Source organism: Puntigrus tetrazona, chromosome 9, assembly GCF_018831695.1.
Source record: "Puntigrus tetrazona isolate hp1 chromosome 9, ASM1883169v1, whole genome shotgun sequence".
NCBI classification, from domain to species: Eukaryota; Metazoa; Chordata; class Actinopteri; order Cypriniformes; family Cyprinidae; genus Puntigrus; species Puntigrus tetrazona.
In genome coordinates this window covers 1,342,158-1,360,760 of record NC_056707.1, presented here as the reverse complement: position 1 = coordinate 1,360,760, position 18,603 = coordinate 1,342,158, and the positions used below count along the sequence as shown (strand labels likewise).

The window sequence follows — 18,603 nt, the reverse complement described above, 5'->3', positions numbered from 1 at the left end:
TATTCCTAAAACTGTGTTAAAAACCAACTAAAGATTAATTTAAATTGTTGATTATGATTCTGCCTGAAAAATTCTGACGTGGTGTTTTTGCCATATCGCACACCCCTACAGTGAAATTTGTGCAAATCGGTCATTTCATTCTCATACATTTACATACATGGAAGCCAATGGAGGAGAAAGTGTCATGTGACCGTCCCTTTACTCACATCAGTATTGAGTTCCAAAAGTTGAAAATTGTGGTGTTGCTTTATGGCTGTGCTGTGTGTGCTCTCCGAAGGGTTACTGCATTGTTATTTAATTAATGTTTTATTATCCAAAACACAGAGGCCCACTAAAATGCAGGGTCTGTTTAAAAGTATTGAAGGCAGGGTTTAAGTTAATAGATCAAATCTGCTAGTTTTCTTTTCATAGACAGTGGGAGTGTGAAGCTGATGTGTACAGATTGTTCTCTAGATAGTGTGTGTGTTGAGCGCTTATAGTTGACACCTTTTAGAGCAGTGCTGCAGTGCAGAGCTACCTTGCACTAGGGTGCGGGTATACGATTGTGATTATTGAGGGTATTTTAAGCACTTTTGAGTTGAGCTATGGTGCATGCAGTGTATGTGTTTATTGCTGGCTTAATCATGATACTGTTCTTCATCAGAGACAGAGACTGAGTGTGTGTGTTGTGTTTAGGAGCTACAGTTTGAGCGTTTGACTCGGGAATTGGAGGTGGAGCGACAGATTGTGGCCAATCAGCTGGAACGATGCCGACTGAGTTCAGAATCCCCAGGAGCTGCTAGTGGCGGGTACATACACACAAACACACTGCGTCATTACCCTACTGACCACTGACAGTGTGCATTTACAGTACTCTTTTTTTATTTCCTTTTTTTTCCATTTAATATTCAGAAAAAGTACAGGAAGAGAGTTGGATTATTAAAGATATGTAAATCTAAATGCAACTGAAATATCTTTGGTTATGTGCTAGGGGGAAAAAAATCTTAAAGAATAAATTATGGCATAATAAGCAATTGCAAATCTTGCATTTATATTGCATTGAACTGGCAGTGACTGCCACATTTTAAATCAAAAAACTAAGTTTAAATGCAACTGTATTTTCCATGTCTTGAGCTATGAGCCTGACATTTAAATAGCAATATTAATTGCCACATTTTCTTTTTCTTTTTCTCTGCGTCGTTCATGTTACCTGCCAAAACTCAAATGGAATCGAAATTATTTTTGCGTTTGAATTTCCAATTTCTACATCAGTGCTGTCAAAGTGAGGCGGAACAATACTGGGGGTGTTTGTATTGGGAGGTGACATCACTCACAGATGACCGTGCCAATAAATCGCTAAAAGACTGTAATATAGCGATTATGTTCTGCTAACAGCAGCAGCAACAGTGTGCACAATAGGTCATCATTCACTATTAACCAAACAAGTGCAATTCCATGACATTCCAACTGTCTTATCATTAGGCCACGACTGCCCCAGCAGCTTGTATCTGCCCCACTTCTTGAATAATTGACACAAACCTGTTAACCTGCATCGTCATCTCAGTATTTTAAAGGTTTTGCAATTTATAATTGTATGTATGCAAACATGTAACGTGTAAAAATGAATAAATAATGCAAACAGTTTCTTTTCAGCACTGACACAGGACAATGATATACAAAACATAAAATAATGATGCACTGCACTGCATGCTTGCAATGAAGTGTTAATGTATTTTCCAATGGTTCAAAATAACTGATGTTGAGCTACAGTATGTTGTTTCATGTGCCACCTGTTGGATGTTCCGGTGAAGCATAACACATTTATTTACACTCTATAAAGCTTGCACAGCGTTTTGGACAAATTTTAATTTATTTATTTATTTTTTGTCAGAGCCAGCCATTAGATTTTAGGCAGTCAGAGTTTAACAGAAATGTTGTGCGGTTTACACAACTCAAAAGCTGGTTTCTGTGTTATGGAAAATGTATAACAATAAGGTACTTGTTATGGCAAGAGGAGGATGTGAAAAGAAAATTATATATATAAAAATGCTGGTAGGTCTTTTGAATCATCTTGGAGATGTTGTTCTCCACAGTTCTTCTGGATTTAGTCTGGTTTTTGTGTCATTTCAGACAGACTGGATGATGATTACATCAAATCACTGTATAGGGTACTGGTTCAATATAGAGTGTATATAGAATGAATGCACACAAACACTGTGTAACACAGGCCTAGAGCACACCTACACGTGGGGGTGTTTATACTTTGACCAGCACTGTTCCTTGTGCTTTGTTGGATTTACACATACTGTATATATTGGGTTAAAGTGATAAGTGTCGCTCATTGCTGCTCCTTTTAGATCAGTATGTCGCTTTAGATGTACTGCTCAGGTATTTATAATATCTTGAATTCTGTTGTTACATTATGGCTTGTTAAATATCATCATTTACTCATCCTCATGTTACTTTAAATGTGTATTGAGTTTCTTAACATCAATGGATTGAAAATGAAAGTATGAAAGTTTTGCAAAGCTTATCAAAAACTCACTTGGAAGTTTTTGCTATTACAGATTTTGTTACTGGTTACATGGCTCTCTCACATCTCATTCCACATTTTAGAACTGATTTTATGTGACTTTTTGTTTTTAGGTCGTCTGAGATGTCTCTTCCTGGAGATCTGCAGGTACTGAATGAATGCATGAATGCATGCAATTTTAAGCCAAATGGGATTTCCAGTATCATTTAATCAATGACAGCTTTTTTACCTCAGTAAAGTGTGAAGCAGTACAGTTCTATTTATACAGCAGGCTTTAGAGTCCTTTCACATACCTTAGCCAAATTTTAGATCCTCTTCTATTAAATATTAACAGTCGAATGAAGGCTTTGACCATTACTCTGTCTGTCTATCATCATGACTTCTTTCCTGCCTTCTTTTCTCAAGTTGACATCCACATGAATACCACTCTGAGCACTAGTTGCAAAGCCATCTTTCTGAGTTGTAATGTGAAGTGTCTAATCTGCTTTTTACTGTGGGTCTCAGGATCGGTGGGGAACTCTCACAGTTCTACCCAGATGAACTCTTACTCTGACAGTGGTTATCAGGATGCTGTCAGCTTCTACAGTGCTCAGGCCCTGGGCGAGTGTCAGCAGAGACTTGTTTCAGGAGGAAGCTCCACACTGCAGAGGAGCTCCAGGGCCGAGGGCCAGGCTGTAGGACACCACCGAACACCTGAGCTTCAGGTACAGCTCACAACTTAATGAAAAACGTGCAGGTCATGTTTCACCACAAAATCAAAAGTAAAAGAAGAAAATGAAGCATCTCTCCTAAAAGCGTTTTACTAGTAGTACCACAATATCAACCGCATAACAATGCAACAATAGCAAAAACCATGATTTTTGTGTTTTCTTTTTTGTAAGGATAATGCCATGTGTAGGCTACTAGTAATGATAACAATGTATACCCTATTGATTTGTACAAAAGCTCAATAGATTTGAAAAATCTTTATTTAATAAGCCTAAACAGACAGTGAATGAGTGCTTGACTGATCTTGTGTGATTATCCACATCTGTCCCTCCTTTCTATATCATCTTTCTTTGAATGAATCGAAAAGAACGGCTTTCAGTTGCTGTTTGTAGGCATGTCTGAAGTTTAGTGAAATGCATGCTCAATTGGGTTAAGGTCAGGTGACAGACTTGGCCAATCAAGAATATTCTAGCTAGCTCCAACATGGTCTCAGTCTTCGACTTGGAGACCACGAGTAAACTTCTTTTCCACCCCCTCCGCTGGGTGACACAGTAGAGCAAGCTGTTCTACACAATGAAGTGTGAGAGAGGATGGGGTCCAGGCCGAGGCTTTTCACCATCCAAGCACACTTTCCCCAACACTGTCGCCAACAATCATCCTCCCGCTGGGCTCGGGGAAATGAACCCCCTCCTTTCACCTGTCGGAAGACAAAGAACACGTTCCTGGCACGTCCTGTCTGGCATATGCCCCTTAAGCTGGCAGGCGATTGTCCCCATGCACACAGGTAATCGGTAGAAGGGTCTTGGAGTCACTGTGAGGCGGAAGGAGTTGAAACTCTAGGAGGCTGACCGCATTGCCAAAATTCAGCAGGGCTTGGAACAAACTCCCGATGATCTTCACCTTAATCTCTGTGGCTTCAGAGGGGATATCCTGGTGAAGAACACAATCGTCTTTGGACTGGGGCCCGCCAGCTGCTTATTGGACACGAGATGCCCTCCAGCATGTGTTTTGACCACACAGTTGCCGTCCAGCAGCCAGTGTTTGGCAAGGTGTGATAGTTCGGCTGCCTGGGCCTGGAACGACCCAATCATGGAAGAATTTCCCACATTATCATACTGGGTGGCCACTGTGGCTGGTAAGCTGAAGGTGGTCTGCTGTTCCTTGCTTGTCAGGAGTAGGGCTAAAGCCTGGGCCCAATCAGTCCACTCCCAGCCTTCAGTAACAGCTGTATTTTCAAACATCTGTAGGTATACTTCCACGTCCTCATCAGCCCTCAGTTTATCAGTCATCAGCTGGGAGACCTGCATGCAAAGATCCGGTACAGGAAAGCGTTGTAAGCGGTTGTGCGGAGGCTGGCGAGCTCCTGCTCGGTTCCCCCTTTCTGGTGGTGAGGTGTTCTCTTCTGGCAGATACTAAGTTCTGTCAGGCGCTTCCAGAATCTCTTCATATTGGCTGGAGAGAGCGGCGCATGGGAAGGAGACAAATAAGAGAATAAAATAAAGAGATCACATGCCTGTGTTTCCTTCTAACATGCCAGCATTTTTCACCACTGTGACGGAAGGGAAGGAACGCACGAAAAGGAGGGCTAAAAACAAAACAAAACACCAAACAAACCCTGGAGAGTGCATTAATTTATTAACACAATAGATACAATTCCAGCTTCAGTCTGCGCAGTGCTTTGGGGAAAAGAGTGCTGATCTGTCACAAGCTGGTGTCTAATCGGAGGGAGAGAGCAGTTAGTTTCTCAGGAGACAAGAGAAAGTGCCTCAGTCTGGTTTGGGCCTCGCATGGCTTATCTGGCTGGCTACATTTTGATATTTCTATTCATCAAAGAATCCTAAAATAATGTACTCAACTGTTTTAAATATCGATAAACATATTAGACTGATATCTGAAATGATATTGAAGACTGGAGTAATAATGCTAAAAATGCAGCTTTAATCACAGAAATAAATTACAGTTTTTAATTTGTACTGTTCAAAAACCTTTGAATGGTAACGTAGGCTGATTATTCTTATAGATTGAGACAAATGTGCAGAAAAAAATGGTATAAAAGTGCTGTTAAATCATTCTGTTCCAGCAGGAGGCGCTGAATTAGCAATTTCTTCTGTAATGGCTGTAATCAAATCATGAAGCTAATTTAGCAGATAAAAATTAAAATGTCTTTGATGAAAGAAATGAAAAAAACTTTTTTTGGGTATGGGAAATCAAAGTCAAATGTCATTAGAATATTAGTAGACTGAGTAATATCTGCTAACTCTTTTAACTTTATTGTGATGGTGTTACAACTGACAGTCTAGTGACTAGTAAAAGTAATTTTGTAAGTATATGTAACTTATTCTAAACATTTAAAAGTCTACTAAAGGAACCATGAAAATAAAGTGAAATCACAATTATCAATAATACTTGTGCATTTTAATAGGTATGACTTTGTCATGTTTTATTAAAAAAAATATATATATATATGTTTTGACATATAAGTGGTTATTACAGTGGGTGAGAATTCTAAAAACAAATGCAAATGTAAATGTAAATCCATGAAACAAAATAACAATTCAGAAAACATTATAACAAGTCAAAAAGTATAACAACAAATTCAAAAACAAAACAAGAAGTCAGTTTTTCCTGCACAACTTGATTGGCAGATATCTGGTCCAATCAGCGGTAAGCAGTCAATCGTCAAACTATACCTACCTCTTCCGGTTTGTCTAAATTGTTGTCGTGTTTTCTGACTTCTTGTTTTGTTTTTGAAATTGTAGCTGTGCTTTTCGACTAAATAGTTATTTTTTTCATATAATGCATTTGTAATTTGTTGTTTTTTTTTCAGGATTGCGATTTGTTTTTGCACTTCTCTGCCACACAGAGGTTATTGTACATACAGTAAGCTTCAGAATTTAATTGTTAGGCCAAAATAAAATAAATTGCTGAAGGTTTTGCCACTTACTATGTGAATGTAATTTTGTATATGTCATAAGATGACACTTATGACATATACAAACAAAGCCAAAGCAGTAGAGTGGGTCAAGGCTGAAGTACAAACAGATTTTAGAGTGATTGATCATTTATATGCACTTTTTTAATGAAATCTAAGATCTCTCCTTTTTTTTTTTTATACATAATTACGACATACTTTTTTGCGGTCTCTTATAGGTGTCAGGACTGATGGATGGGGCTAAACCCACTCGTGCAATGCGTCGTGTTGGTTCAATGCCCGCTCGTGCTCAGCCGCTGTATGGAAGCAGCATCTCTCCATCTCGTGGGTCTCTGGCCACTCCTGGAAACTCCTATGGCTTGCCAATTACTACTGAACCTAAGCCTATGTCCACCCTGTCTGCAATCCCTCAAAAGAGCTCTCCTGACGCCCTGCTCAGAATGGGTTCCTCCCGCTCGAGCGGAGCCAGCCGCACCACATCACCCTATTCTGGAGGAGTAGGCTCTGTGAGAGAAGACGAGCAACTTGGGTCAGTGTCATCGGCCAGGCCGGGGATGACCGCAGTACCACAGCATTATGGATCGATGATGTCGAGATCGCTTCTGCATGATGTATCCAATCCATACATTACACACAGCTACACGAAATCTACGAGCGGATAGACCCACGACCAGACAGCTTAACAGGTAATAAAACAGCCAATTCTGTTATCTCCTATTTATTTCAACCCACATGTAAAAGCCATCATGAATTCCTGGGACTCTCAAAAGCAAGTACCTGTACCTATCTTTCCTGGGTGCCGATAGATGATATTATTGTGTATTGATGCTAGTCAGAGATATTTACTATACCAGATGTCTTTGTTGATAGACAAGGCAATATTATGGTTGTTCTCCTGTTAATGTATAAAACTATTATCATTGTTATTATTTCTACTCTGCCTATTATTATTAGTAGGCTACACAGTTTCTTTATGTTCATTCATAGCTGTTATTGTCACCAGCATTTCATTTTCTTTACAGAACATTAACAAAATGTGATGCTTATTGATGAGTTTTACCTTGACTGATTTTTAGACTAAAACTTCAGTGCCAATGTGGCAAAAGTATCACAGTAGAACACGCGGTCCTAATAGCGACGTATGACTGCTGACTGTATCCGAATATATGAACTGGCTGTAATAAATATTTTTATATTTAACGTCAGTTTTTCAGTATGTTTGAAAGTCTATTATTTTGGTTATTGATGGTCCCAAGCTCTTTCTCTCTCTCTCTCTCTCACGCAGAGAGAATTTAAATCACCAAATAGTTACGAAATAGCCTGTGACGTATACAGAGAGTCTCTCTCTTGCCCACACCCACCCATACACAATAATATCGCGTATCAGCGATTTCATGATATGCTGGTAATTTGACGATATGAAAAATGTCATTTTTTTATAGCATAGCTTGCAGAAAATAGCTTACTAAACAGTTACTGGGTTACTCTTTTTCACATTTCCTTGGTTGTTAAATGCACTGGGGACCTGATTATAGCACTTAAAACCTGGAAAAGTCAGATTTTCTTGATATGTTTAAAAATCTTTAATGATATTACGCCTGAAAATTTTCAGTACCTGAAAACGCTGGGGACTATTTTTAGGTGATGCTGCTTTAGGTTGGGCTCTCTCTGATTAAGTTATCCAATGTCAAATATAATGTAAACTTATTATATTATGTCATGTAATGTAATGTAGTATAATGTCTATAATATAATGTCTACTTGTATAAATCCAAATGACAACGATCAGTATTTTTTTTTTCGTAATGTTAATCTAGTTAAGTGAGTTGGAGAAAATGACTCTGGGTTAAATAAATTTGCTCATTATCATGTCAAACTTAATTTCTGTGGAACATAAAAGATCCCCCAACATTCAGATCAACCAAACATGTTTCAAAATATCTTGAGTTCTGGAATGCTGATTTTCTTAGTACAATATTGCATACAGGACTTAAATAAGCGTATGTCAATTGAATAAATGAGTGACAGTCTCTCTAACTATGTGTTTGTATTGTAATCATTAGGTGTGCGGACATCTTACACTAGTCAACACAGTCAGATAGGTGCTGATCTGAGGTCAGCCACTTCCCCTGACCGACATATAGGACCTATTTATGAGGGCCGGACTTTCCAGGGCCCTCTCTACCACAGCCTCAGCCAGGCCGCTTCAGACCTGAACCATAGCCCACAGAGTGCACTCTATAGGTCGTCTTTCGGTATGAAACTTTTGAACTATATAAGAAATATTTTGAAAACAGTTGTGTTAATATGATGATTTTGAATATAATATTTAAAATGTTGAAAATAGTCCATAATGTAGTCTAGTAAATCACTTAAATTTGTAGAAAATTGTAGTTTGTTTTTTAACAAAAAAGTATTCTAATGATTAAGTATCTACTTGCATCTCCAAAACAGCACATTTTTTTTAAAGCATTAATTTTCGCTCCCAAACACTGAACACTTGTATGGCTCAAGTCAAACACATCTGATTTAACTGAGTAGCTCATTAGACCTTAAAACCTGAAATAGGTTTCTAAAACCATAGACATAAATACATAGATGTCTCATAGCCCACAACTGTACTGGACCTCTATTAAGACTGCTAAGACTCATCTAATATAATATATTGTGCGATATATTGCCCAACCCTCAATTAACGTGCTGTGGTTGCTGTATTTCAGGTATAAGTAACCTTCAGCGGAGCTCCAGTCAGCGCAGTAACATGATGTACCAAAGAAATAACTATGCTTTAAACACCATATACACAGAAGCATACCAGTCTACCCCTTTACTGGTCCCCTGATCCCAGCTACTCACGCCAGCCCATGGATAATGATGACACACGCTCCCCTTCGGTAGACAGCATGCAGAAGGACCCAAGGTAGATGACATAGCTGATGGTAACTAGTAAAGCTCTGCAATTTTTACTCAGTCATGGATCAACACCTGCTGCATCTGCATTCACATTAACCCCCCCGTTACTGCTGTGTGTGTGTATGTCTGTGCATGTGTATTATAATTTGTAAGCTAGCTTAATGGGAATGTTATGATTGTTTTGTAGAGAGTTTGTATGGCGTGACCCAGACCTGCCAGAGGTCATCCACATGCTACAGCATCAGTTTCCATCTGTACAGGCTAATGCAGCAGCATACCTGCAACACCTGTGCTACAGAGACAACCACGTCAAGTCAGAGGTAAAGAATGCTTGAATTGTGTGGAATATAAGTCTGTAAAGAAGGGAAAATACAAGGCAGGTCAAGCTCACAAACATAAACAAATTCATGTTGTTCCAAACCCATTTTGAACTGTGACCATAATGCATAAGGTACCTACTGAACATTCTGTCTACCATTTACATCCCAAGCATGCATGCGTGGTTGCCAGGTTCGGAAGATTAATAAACCAATGGGCATAAAATGTGTTCCTTTTTAAAAGGAAAGTTTGTTTCAGGATAAATTACCAGTAGGCAAATGTTGCAAGTCAGGTCACCTTTATTTGTATAGTGCTTTATAGAAGAAAAAAAAGCGAAAGTGCTACTGAAATAAGGTGACTGGACATAACATACCTAATCAAAATAATTGCAAAGTTTAGCTCCAGCTCTAATCAGACACACCTGAAGCGACTAATTAACGTCTTCAGGATCGCTTGAAAATTAAAAGCAGGTGTATTTGATTCGTATTTGATAGCTGGAGCTAAATTTGCTGGAAAAAGCACATTTATAATCAATAAACTTTTAATATCAGTACTTTTTACACATTTCAAAGAATTAATATCTATTTTAACCACTTTTTTGGACTGTCTCTCACCCACACCTGCAAGATGTTTGTGATCGTATATTGTTTAACAATGATATCTTTGTCTAAACCTAAAAAGTAATCTTGATAAACTATATATCATTTGAAAGGTTGACAAATGACAAAGCAATCGATAAATAGCAATAGAATCTCCATGGCGCCAAACACACTCTTACACTTCTATACATATGTTTTTATATGTTTTAGAGGTTCTAGAAAGTTCTAGAAGTTACTTTCCAAACAAAAATATGGAAATATATGGTTCATAACACTAAATAAATGGAAAACAAGATGCCTATATATCATCCAGTTGAAAAGTTTGGTTGTGCATCCACAAAATAGTTTTTTTGAGATATCAACCAAAATTTTGACACAAAACTTATTCAGATGATTGGCCTTGATTTTCTTAAAGATTCAGTTGTAATTTTGTAAAATGTTTTATATTAGTTTGTATAAAAAAATACAAATATAAAAAAGAAAAGGAAAACAAAAAGAAAAAGCCTAACGTTACCCTCCATGCGTCTTCAGCTGATGCTAATGCTAACTCAGCTGAACCACACCTGGACATTCTGTCAGAAATAAAGGCTAATGGATCACGCCTTGATGGAATTACTAGGCATCTAGAGGGGAATGCAACCTCTGTGAATTCGTTTACTGATTTGTTTTTGGCGCTAATGTGTATGAATCCGAACGGAGGATCTCATCTGCCGAAGATTTATCAACAGCTACGGAAAGGCAGGTGACTAACTTGAAGATGATAGTAGATCAATTGCAGACAAAGGTAGACGACCTTGAAAATAAAGGTCACCGCAAGAATCTGAAAATTGTGGGCCTGCCAGAAAATGCTGAGGGCTCTAGCCCACTGTCATCGTATCTACAAGACCTGATCCTTAAGTGGCTAGACCTACCTGCAGACATTCCTGCTCTGGACATTGAAAGGGCTCATAGATCTCCCATGTTTGCGTCAACCAGTCTCGAATTCAGCTCTGAGAAGCATCTTGGTTCGGTATCTATAATTCACTGATAAAACTATTCTGAAAGCAACACTGAAGAAAACGATCATTCACAATGGCTCGAGCTTCAATTCTTTGTCAGTTGGTCTGCTACAGAAGCGTGTGATTTCAGGATGGTGAGTAACGATTTGCTGCCCGCAGATTTACCTATCCAGCCAGGCTCACGATGTCTGCATAACGAAAAGATTGGCCTATTTAACAACCAGGATTCAGCCAAGGCTTTTTTGGACTCTCTGGACAGTTAAATCTGACTTTGGGCTGATACATACACTTTTACTCTCAGTGGAGGATTAAGATGATCAGCCTCAACAGAAATTGATCTTTACACCGCAGAAGAAATGCAAGCAGCAGAAATCAGTGACATTTATTTGCATTTATTTGTTTTAATGATACTGAAGTCTAACATGAATGCATAAATAATACATAACATCGATAATGCTATGTGTTTTTCGGTTTTTATACAAATATAAAAATGTTGGAAAAATACAGTAAGCATCTTTTAAACGCGAAAATAACCCGAGTTATTTATTCAAACTATTTGATTAGTCTCAGGCTAATTCATTCAAGAATGAAACAAGCTCCTGTTGTTTTGAATGGTGTTATATTTTATGGGTCATTTAAATCAATGACTTAAGTGTGTTGCTTTGAGATGCACGACTGTTCTGCTGTGATCTTTGATAGAAACTAGTTTATAGGCTAACCCAGAATAGAGCAGAAATGGTCAATATTGAAAATATTGTCTGAATTGTATAGAGCACTTCATGTCGATTGAACTCTTCCATAAAATCAATGTCAGATTTGCAATAAAATTGGTTTTCAGGGGGAAAATGTACTCTCTTGTGTTGGTTAACTAGACATCATGTTATAAATATTCAAACCTGCCTTTTCTGCAGATGTTTCTTCTTTGTGCAGTTATGTACATTTTTATATATATTTCAACAAGATTCTCTCATTTATAGACTGGCTGCACAAGCCGCACCTTGCTCGATGTGTTGGGCTACTTTCAATAGATTTTATCAATGTTAAAGCTGTTTTGAACTCACTATTTAAAATGTATTTGTTTACCTTGACTGAAAGGTTTTGAGTAGATCACCAGTGTAATAATGACATGCTCTCGCTCATGAAAAGGTCACAGCATTTTTGTCTCTATCTGCATAGTTGCAAAGTCATCTGATAAAGAACTGAATATGCTACCAGTATACTTGTGTATACCCTCCACTGTTATTTAAAGGAATGACCTTTTTAAGTTTAATTGCAATTTATGTCTTTCCACATTTAAGACTCCTGAAACTTTCTGAACAGTCAACTTTCCTAATTTTCAAAATGCCATTACCCAAACGGCTCCAGAGTTGATCTTGATGTGCTTGATATAAGCTTGATTTATTAGAAATTAGCATTTGATTTATTTTTTTTTTTATTATGTCAAAACCTTCACAGATTTGGACCGAGTCCGCCTGTTGAGGAGCTTGCTTTCACTATCGTAGAGACTGCAAAAGATGCGCGGTTGAAATAGAAGACCTGGACCGTGGTCTGCCTGTTAGTCACTCATGATGTAGATTATAAAATTATTGCAAAATCCTTAGCCTGACAAATTAAAATAGCCTGAAAATGTTTTGTCTTAAATTGTTGAAATCCAGGTATGGCTCAGGAAATATCCAAATAGATCTTAATATTATAGATGAGGTAAATTCTACCAAGGAATCTGACCTTAGTTTGTCCCTAGATGCCAAAAAGGCATTTGTTAGGTGGAATGGCCTTTTCTTTTGCAGTGTTTAGAGAAAATACAGTTGGGAATCAATTGAACTGATTTGCTTAAATGTCTATATTCTAATCCAGTAGCTCAGGTTAATACTAACAGAATGTTGTCTAACAGGTTTACAGTAAGCAGTTAGATAAATCTTATTTCTCTATATTCAGACGATGCTCTGTTGTATATTAAATACCCTGACACCTCTACAATAATTAAAATCCCTGTTTCAGGGTACAAGATTGTTCTGGGCTAATCTGAAGCTTTGAATATATGTTCCACTGAAGCCATCTCAAAATCAGGCTTTCACTTAGGACTTTCTGTTACAAAATTTTTGTATATATCTGGCCAAAAATTATGGTCAACTATTCAAATACCTTCAATCAACTTGTGGATGAATCAGGTGGCCATACTGTTAACAATGGAGAAAAAAATAATAATAATTAAATAATATTTAACATTTTTTATGTTAAAATAATATTTAAATAAAAAAATTCTGTATTGAAATGAGTGGGGGAAAGCTACTTTTTTTGCTTTGTAGGATGGTAAAACAAATAATAAGATATATACACTACTGTCCTTATTTTTATAAATATTTTTTAAAAATTTTATATATTTTAACTGTTTTTTTAATTCAATGAAGATAAATTTAAACTAATCAAAATACACTCTATACATTGCTAATGTGATAAATGACTATTCTAGCTGCAAATGTCTGGTTTTGGTGTATAGAGGCCCATTTCCAGCAACTATTACTCCGGTGTTGTAATGGTACAATGCGTTTGCTCATTGCGTCAGAAGGCTAATGGATGATTAGAAAACCATTGTGCAGTCATGTTAGCACAGCTGAAAACAGTTTAGCTGGTTAGAGAAACTATAACACTGACCTTCCTTTGAGCAGGTTAAATGCTCCAAAATAGCCAGAAAAAGAGAACTTTCATGTGAAACTCGACAGTCTATTCTAGTTCTTCAAAATGAAGGCTATTTTATGGGAGAAATTGCCAAGAAACTGACGATTTCCTACAACAGTGTGTACTACTCTCTTAAGAGAACAGAACAAACAGGCTCTAACCTGGAGTAGAAAGAGAAGTGGGAGACATTGCTGCACAACTGAGCAAGAAGATAAGTACATTAGAGTGTCTAGTTTGAGAAATAGATGCCTCACAGGTCTTCAACTGGCAGCTTCATTAAATAGTACCTGCAAAACGCTAGTGTCAACATCTGTAGTGAGGCGGCGACTCCAGGATGCTGGGCCTTCACGGCAGAGTGGCAAAGAAAAAGCCATATCTGACACTGGCCAATAAAAGAAAAAGATTAATATGGGCAAAAGAACACAGACATTGGACAGAGGAAAATTGGAAAAAGTGTTTTGGACGAATGAATTGAAGTTTGAGGTGTTTGGATCACACATAAGAACATTTGTGAGACGCAGAACAACTGAAAAGATGCTGGAAGAGTGCCTGATGCCATCTGTCAAGCATGGTGGGGTAACGTGATGGCCTGGGGTTGCTTTGGCGCTGGTATGGTAGGAGATTTGTTGAGGGTAAAAGGGATTTTGAATAAGGAAGGCTATCACTGCATTTTGCAACGCCATGCCATGGACGAAAGCAAAGTTTATTTATTAGTAAAGTTATTTCAAATACAAATCATTATATGTCAATGTCTTGACTATATTTTCTATTAATTTTACAACTCATGGTGGTAAATAAAAGTGACTTTTCATGGAAACACAAAATTGTCTTGGTGACCCCAAACATAACCAAGATATTTTGTTTTGGGTCTGTAGAGTTGCCTTAGAACATTAAAAATAGGCGGCTCAAATGTACCCTGTTACAGTACAAAAACAAAATGTAAAAATAAAAATGTCAAAGAGTGTTGAAACTTTGCATGCACGTTTATGACCCTACAAACAAACAACATCTGTAGACTTGCTTTAGAAAATAAAAATAGGGAACAGTACAAACTTAACAAAAATATTTTGGACATGTCAGAACATTAGTGTACTGAAACTTTGTAAGAATGTTTATGACTCTAAATGAGGAAAGGAAAAAATACATAAGTTAACTTAAAAATCCAAAAAATTGACCCAGAACAGTACATGAGGGTTAATGCTGTTGACTTTGTTATAGTATTTTCGTAATTAATGTTATATTTACAGCGAGCTTGTATGTAACTGGTTATATAGAACAGTGGCAGCAAAAGTACATTTTTGGGGAACTCTGCATTACAATAAAAAATTTTGTTTGTGTCACTAAGTAGGAACAGAAATGAAATACCTCACTTTGTTTGAGCAACCCCTGATCAACATGAACATCTCTTGTGTTTTGAAGGTGTGTCGTCTGGGTGGAATAAAACACTTGGTGGATTTGTTGGATCATAAGGTTCTGGAGGTGCAGCGGCATGCATGTGGAGCCCTGAGGAACCTTGTTTATGGCAGAGCTACAGATGACAACAAGATCGCTGTGAGAAACGCAGGTGGAGTTCCTGCTCTGCTTTGCCTGCTGAGAACAACAGTGGACACTGAAGCACGAGGAGCTTGTCACAGGTCAGCCAGTCTGTTGTCAGATACGTGTGTATAGCTTGTCTCTGTTATGTACAGTATGCATTCTATTAATATACATTACATCTGTAGGAAATGCATAATACGTTCTATCTGTAATAATATACAGATATCTTGAATAAATTAGAATTGAATTTTAGTATATTTTCTCAAGGGATAATATTAGACAAATGAAACTTGGATAAATTTTAGAGTAGTCAATATGCAGATTGTATAGAAGTACAAATTTACAAAAATAGCTCAACATATAGTCATTATTGTCCAAATGATTGGGAACAAAAATAAGTACACCCTGACTAAAAATGTCAATATTTAGAAGGGTCACCATATCTAGCGCTGCCTTATTCCTCCTGGGCATGGAATTCACCAGAGCTGTGCAGGTTGTTGTTAACATCCTCCACCCCTCCTCCATAATGACATCATGGAGCTGCTTGATGTTAGACACATGGTGCTTCTCCACCTTCCGCTTGAGCCAAACAAGTTTATCTTAGTCTCATCAGACCACAGGGCATGGTTCCAGATATTTAGTGAATTACAGACCAATCTTGAATCTCCTTTCCTGTCAAAGATACTATGTTATTTTAGAGTTATTTTTCAGAGGATAGTAAATCTTTAATGTCACAAGTTACACATTGACTACTTTAAAATATATCCAAGTTTCATTACTAAGGTATTGTCCCTTGAGAAAATATGCTTAAATGTTTGTTAAAATGTGAGGGGTGTACTCACTTTTGTGAGATACTGTACATTTACACGTTGTTGCTCTATAAGAGCATTATGTTAGCCTAATTATTTAACTTGCACTTCTAATAAAACTTGAAGCACCTGAATTCAGTCATTAAGAGGTGTATGCCAAACTTGTATGCCAAACTAATTTTATTTTCCATAAAGTGCCAGATTATTTCAGAAGAGAAAATTATTTGTCACAATTAACTACAAGCTGTGCAAATACACTTTTAGTGAAATATGGATGCAGTAATACTTATGCTACGTGTAAGTAACCATGTTCATTTACATGTCCATGTTTAATCATGTTCTGTCCATATGCTTTGGATATATACACTCAGAAGGTAGTATATCAGAAATTTAAACTAATACTTATTCAAAATGCATGCTTTCAGCATGATGAAAATGATAATCGCAAGCAAAACATATGTTTTTAGGTAGGTATGAGCTGTAATGGCACAGCTCTATTCTGGATAAGGGGCGGAGCATGAATAATTCCCATGCCTTCCATTCTGCAAAAATAACACATTTTCTAAAGAGCAAATTTCTTTAGCTGGTGCATTGTTTCAAGTGCCCAGCTGACTACATGCTTGCACTATTAGTCTCTTCTCTCCGCACCAGGATAAACTGCTTCCGATGGCCATGCAGTTTCACTGCGTGAAGTCTTCAGGAAGAAAAAGGAGTTTTCCCATAGCGCCTTTGTAAACGCAGAACTCATTCCCTGTATCTCATGCAACCAGGGTTACAGAAGTAACCTATTCGATCTGTAGGGTATTTTGAGTTGAAACTTCACAGACACATTTTGGGTACATATATTAATTTAATAAAATTAATTAAATTTTGTACAAATTTTGTAAAAGGGGAATAATATGTCTCCTTTTAAATCATCTGCAAATTTAAGCCACAAACTGAACAGTCATATGTGCATTGATTCTTTTAGAAGCATTAAAAAACAATAGATTTTTTAAGTTGCTGAGTCATTCAAATACATTTATTTTTGTGATCTGATCACAAAATGTTTAAAACCCCATTTTACAGAGTGAGACATGTAATATCATACAATGTAAAAATAAATAAATAAATAACATCTGTTCAGAAAAGTAGTATCTTAGTTGATATTACTCTTAACAATCTCAGAAAGACACACTGAGACGGAAAAAGATTTGTGCTTATTTCACACATACATGCCTTAAGATCGAATTATTGGACAATGTAACTTCACAGGTTACATATCAAAATAATCCTTAGTTAATTCCTATGCATTGGTGTAAACCACCTCATAACACGCATTGCATGCTTGAGATATTAATCAGAATATGAAGGACACTAAACTGTCTATTCTGATCCTCCAAAAACTCTTCCCATTAAAAAAAAGACACCTTTTCATTGGTTAGGACAAACAGGAGAGGGTGTGATTGACATCCTGCATGTGTGCTGCTTTCTGTCTGTAGGTGTGTTGTGGAATCTGGTCGTCGTGTGACGCAGTGAAGATGACAATCATTCGCGATGCCTTAAGCAGCGTGACCAACACTGTGATCATCCCTCACTCGGGCTGGAGCAGCACTGACTTTCACGATGAGCACAAACTCAAGCTGCACTCCTCTGTCGTGCTTCGCAACACCACCGGCTGTCTAAGGTAACCGCAGCACAGCACTGCTTCCTGGATGCGTGGAGTCAGGATAGTTCAAATCATTACTAAAAACTCATAATTTACATTCTCTAAATGATTGGTTTATCAAAACTGATGAAGGGGAATAAAGATCAGTAGATCTGATGAGATTTAGAAAAATATCAGCATGTTGGGTTCTTAGTTTTTGTTTTCTTCTGATTGGAAGCTCTTGTGATTTTCAATTGAAGGACCTTGCATTGTAGTAACAGTTAGAGCTTGTTTCTGTCGAAGTCAGAAGCAGCAGTTGTGAGTGGGGCAATGAAACCTTGGCCCCACCATTGTGTTAAATGTGTTAAATATTTTAAAAGGGTCATATGATATTACTAAAAAGAGAATCTGTGTATTTGGTGTAATACAATGTTTATGCAGTTATATGTTTAAAAAAACATATTTTCTACATACTGCTATTTATAGTCTCTCCTCTAAGTCCTGCCTTCCTTAAACAGATTGATTTGTACAAAGCTCATTGTTCTAAAAAAGCGAGGTTTGCTCTAATTGCCAGCTATTCAGTGTGTTGTGTTTGGCTGAATACCTCAAGTCTTATGCCCTTACCATACCATGATACATAAAACAATAAAAGCCATTAAAAACAATGCATTCTGATTATCTGAAATCCAAATTCAGAAAAAAAATTGCCAACTTCCTGTCGGTTGTTCCTAATGAGTGTAAATTAGAAAGTTTTTCAGATTTATGAGAGCAACATATATAGAGTTTGGTCTCTGTAGCTAAAACTAAGCCCCTCACTTTTGACAAAAGAATTTTGAAAATGACACACTTCCTGCTTGCCAGTTGGTGGCGCTATAACTTTGACCTCTAATAGTCACATTTATGCAATCGACAAAACCCGTGAAGTTTGAGTAAAATCAGATAATATATGTGGATGTCATTAGACACTTCCTGTTT

At 37.3% G+C, this 18,603-nt stretch overlaps 1 pseudogene; it reads left to right on the top strand.

Moving 5' to 3' along the window:
• LOC122351661 overlaps positions 1–18,603 on the top strand; it is a 326,230-nt pseudogene that overhangs the window by 299,155 nt on the left and 8,472 nt on the right.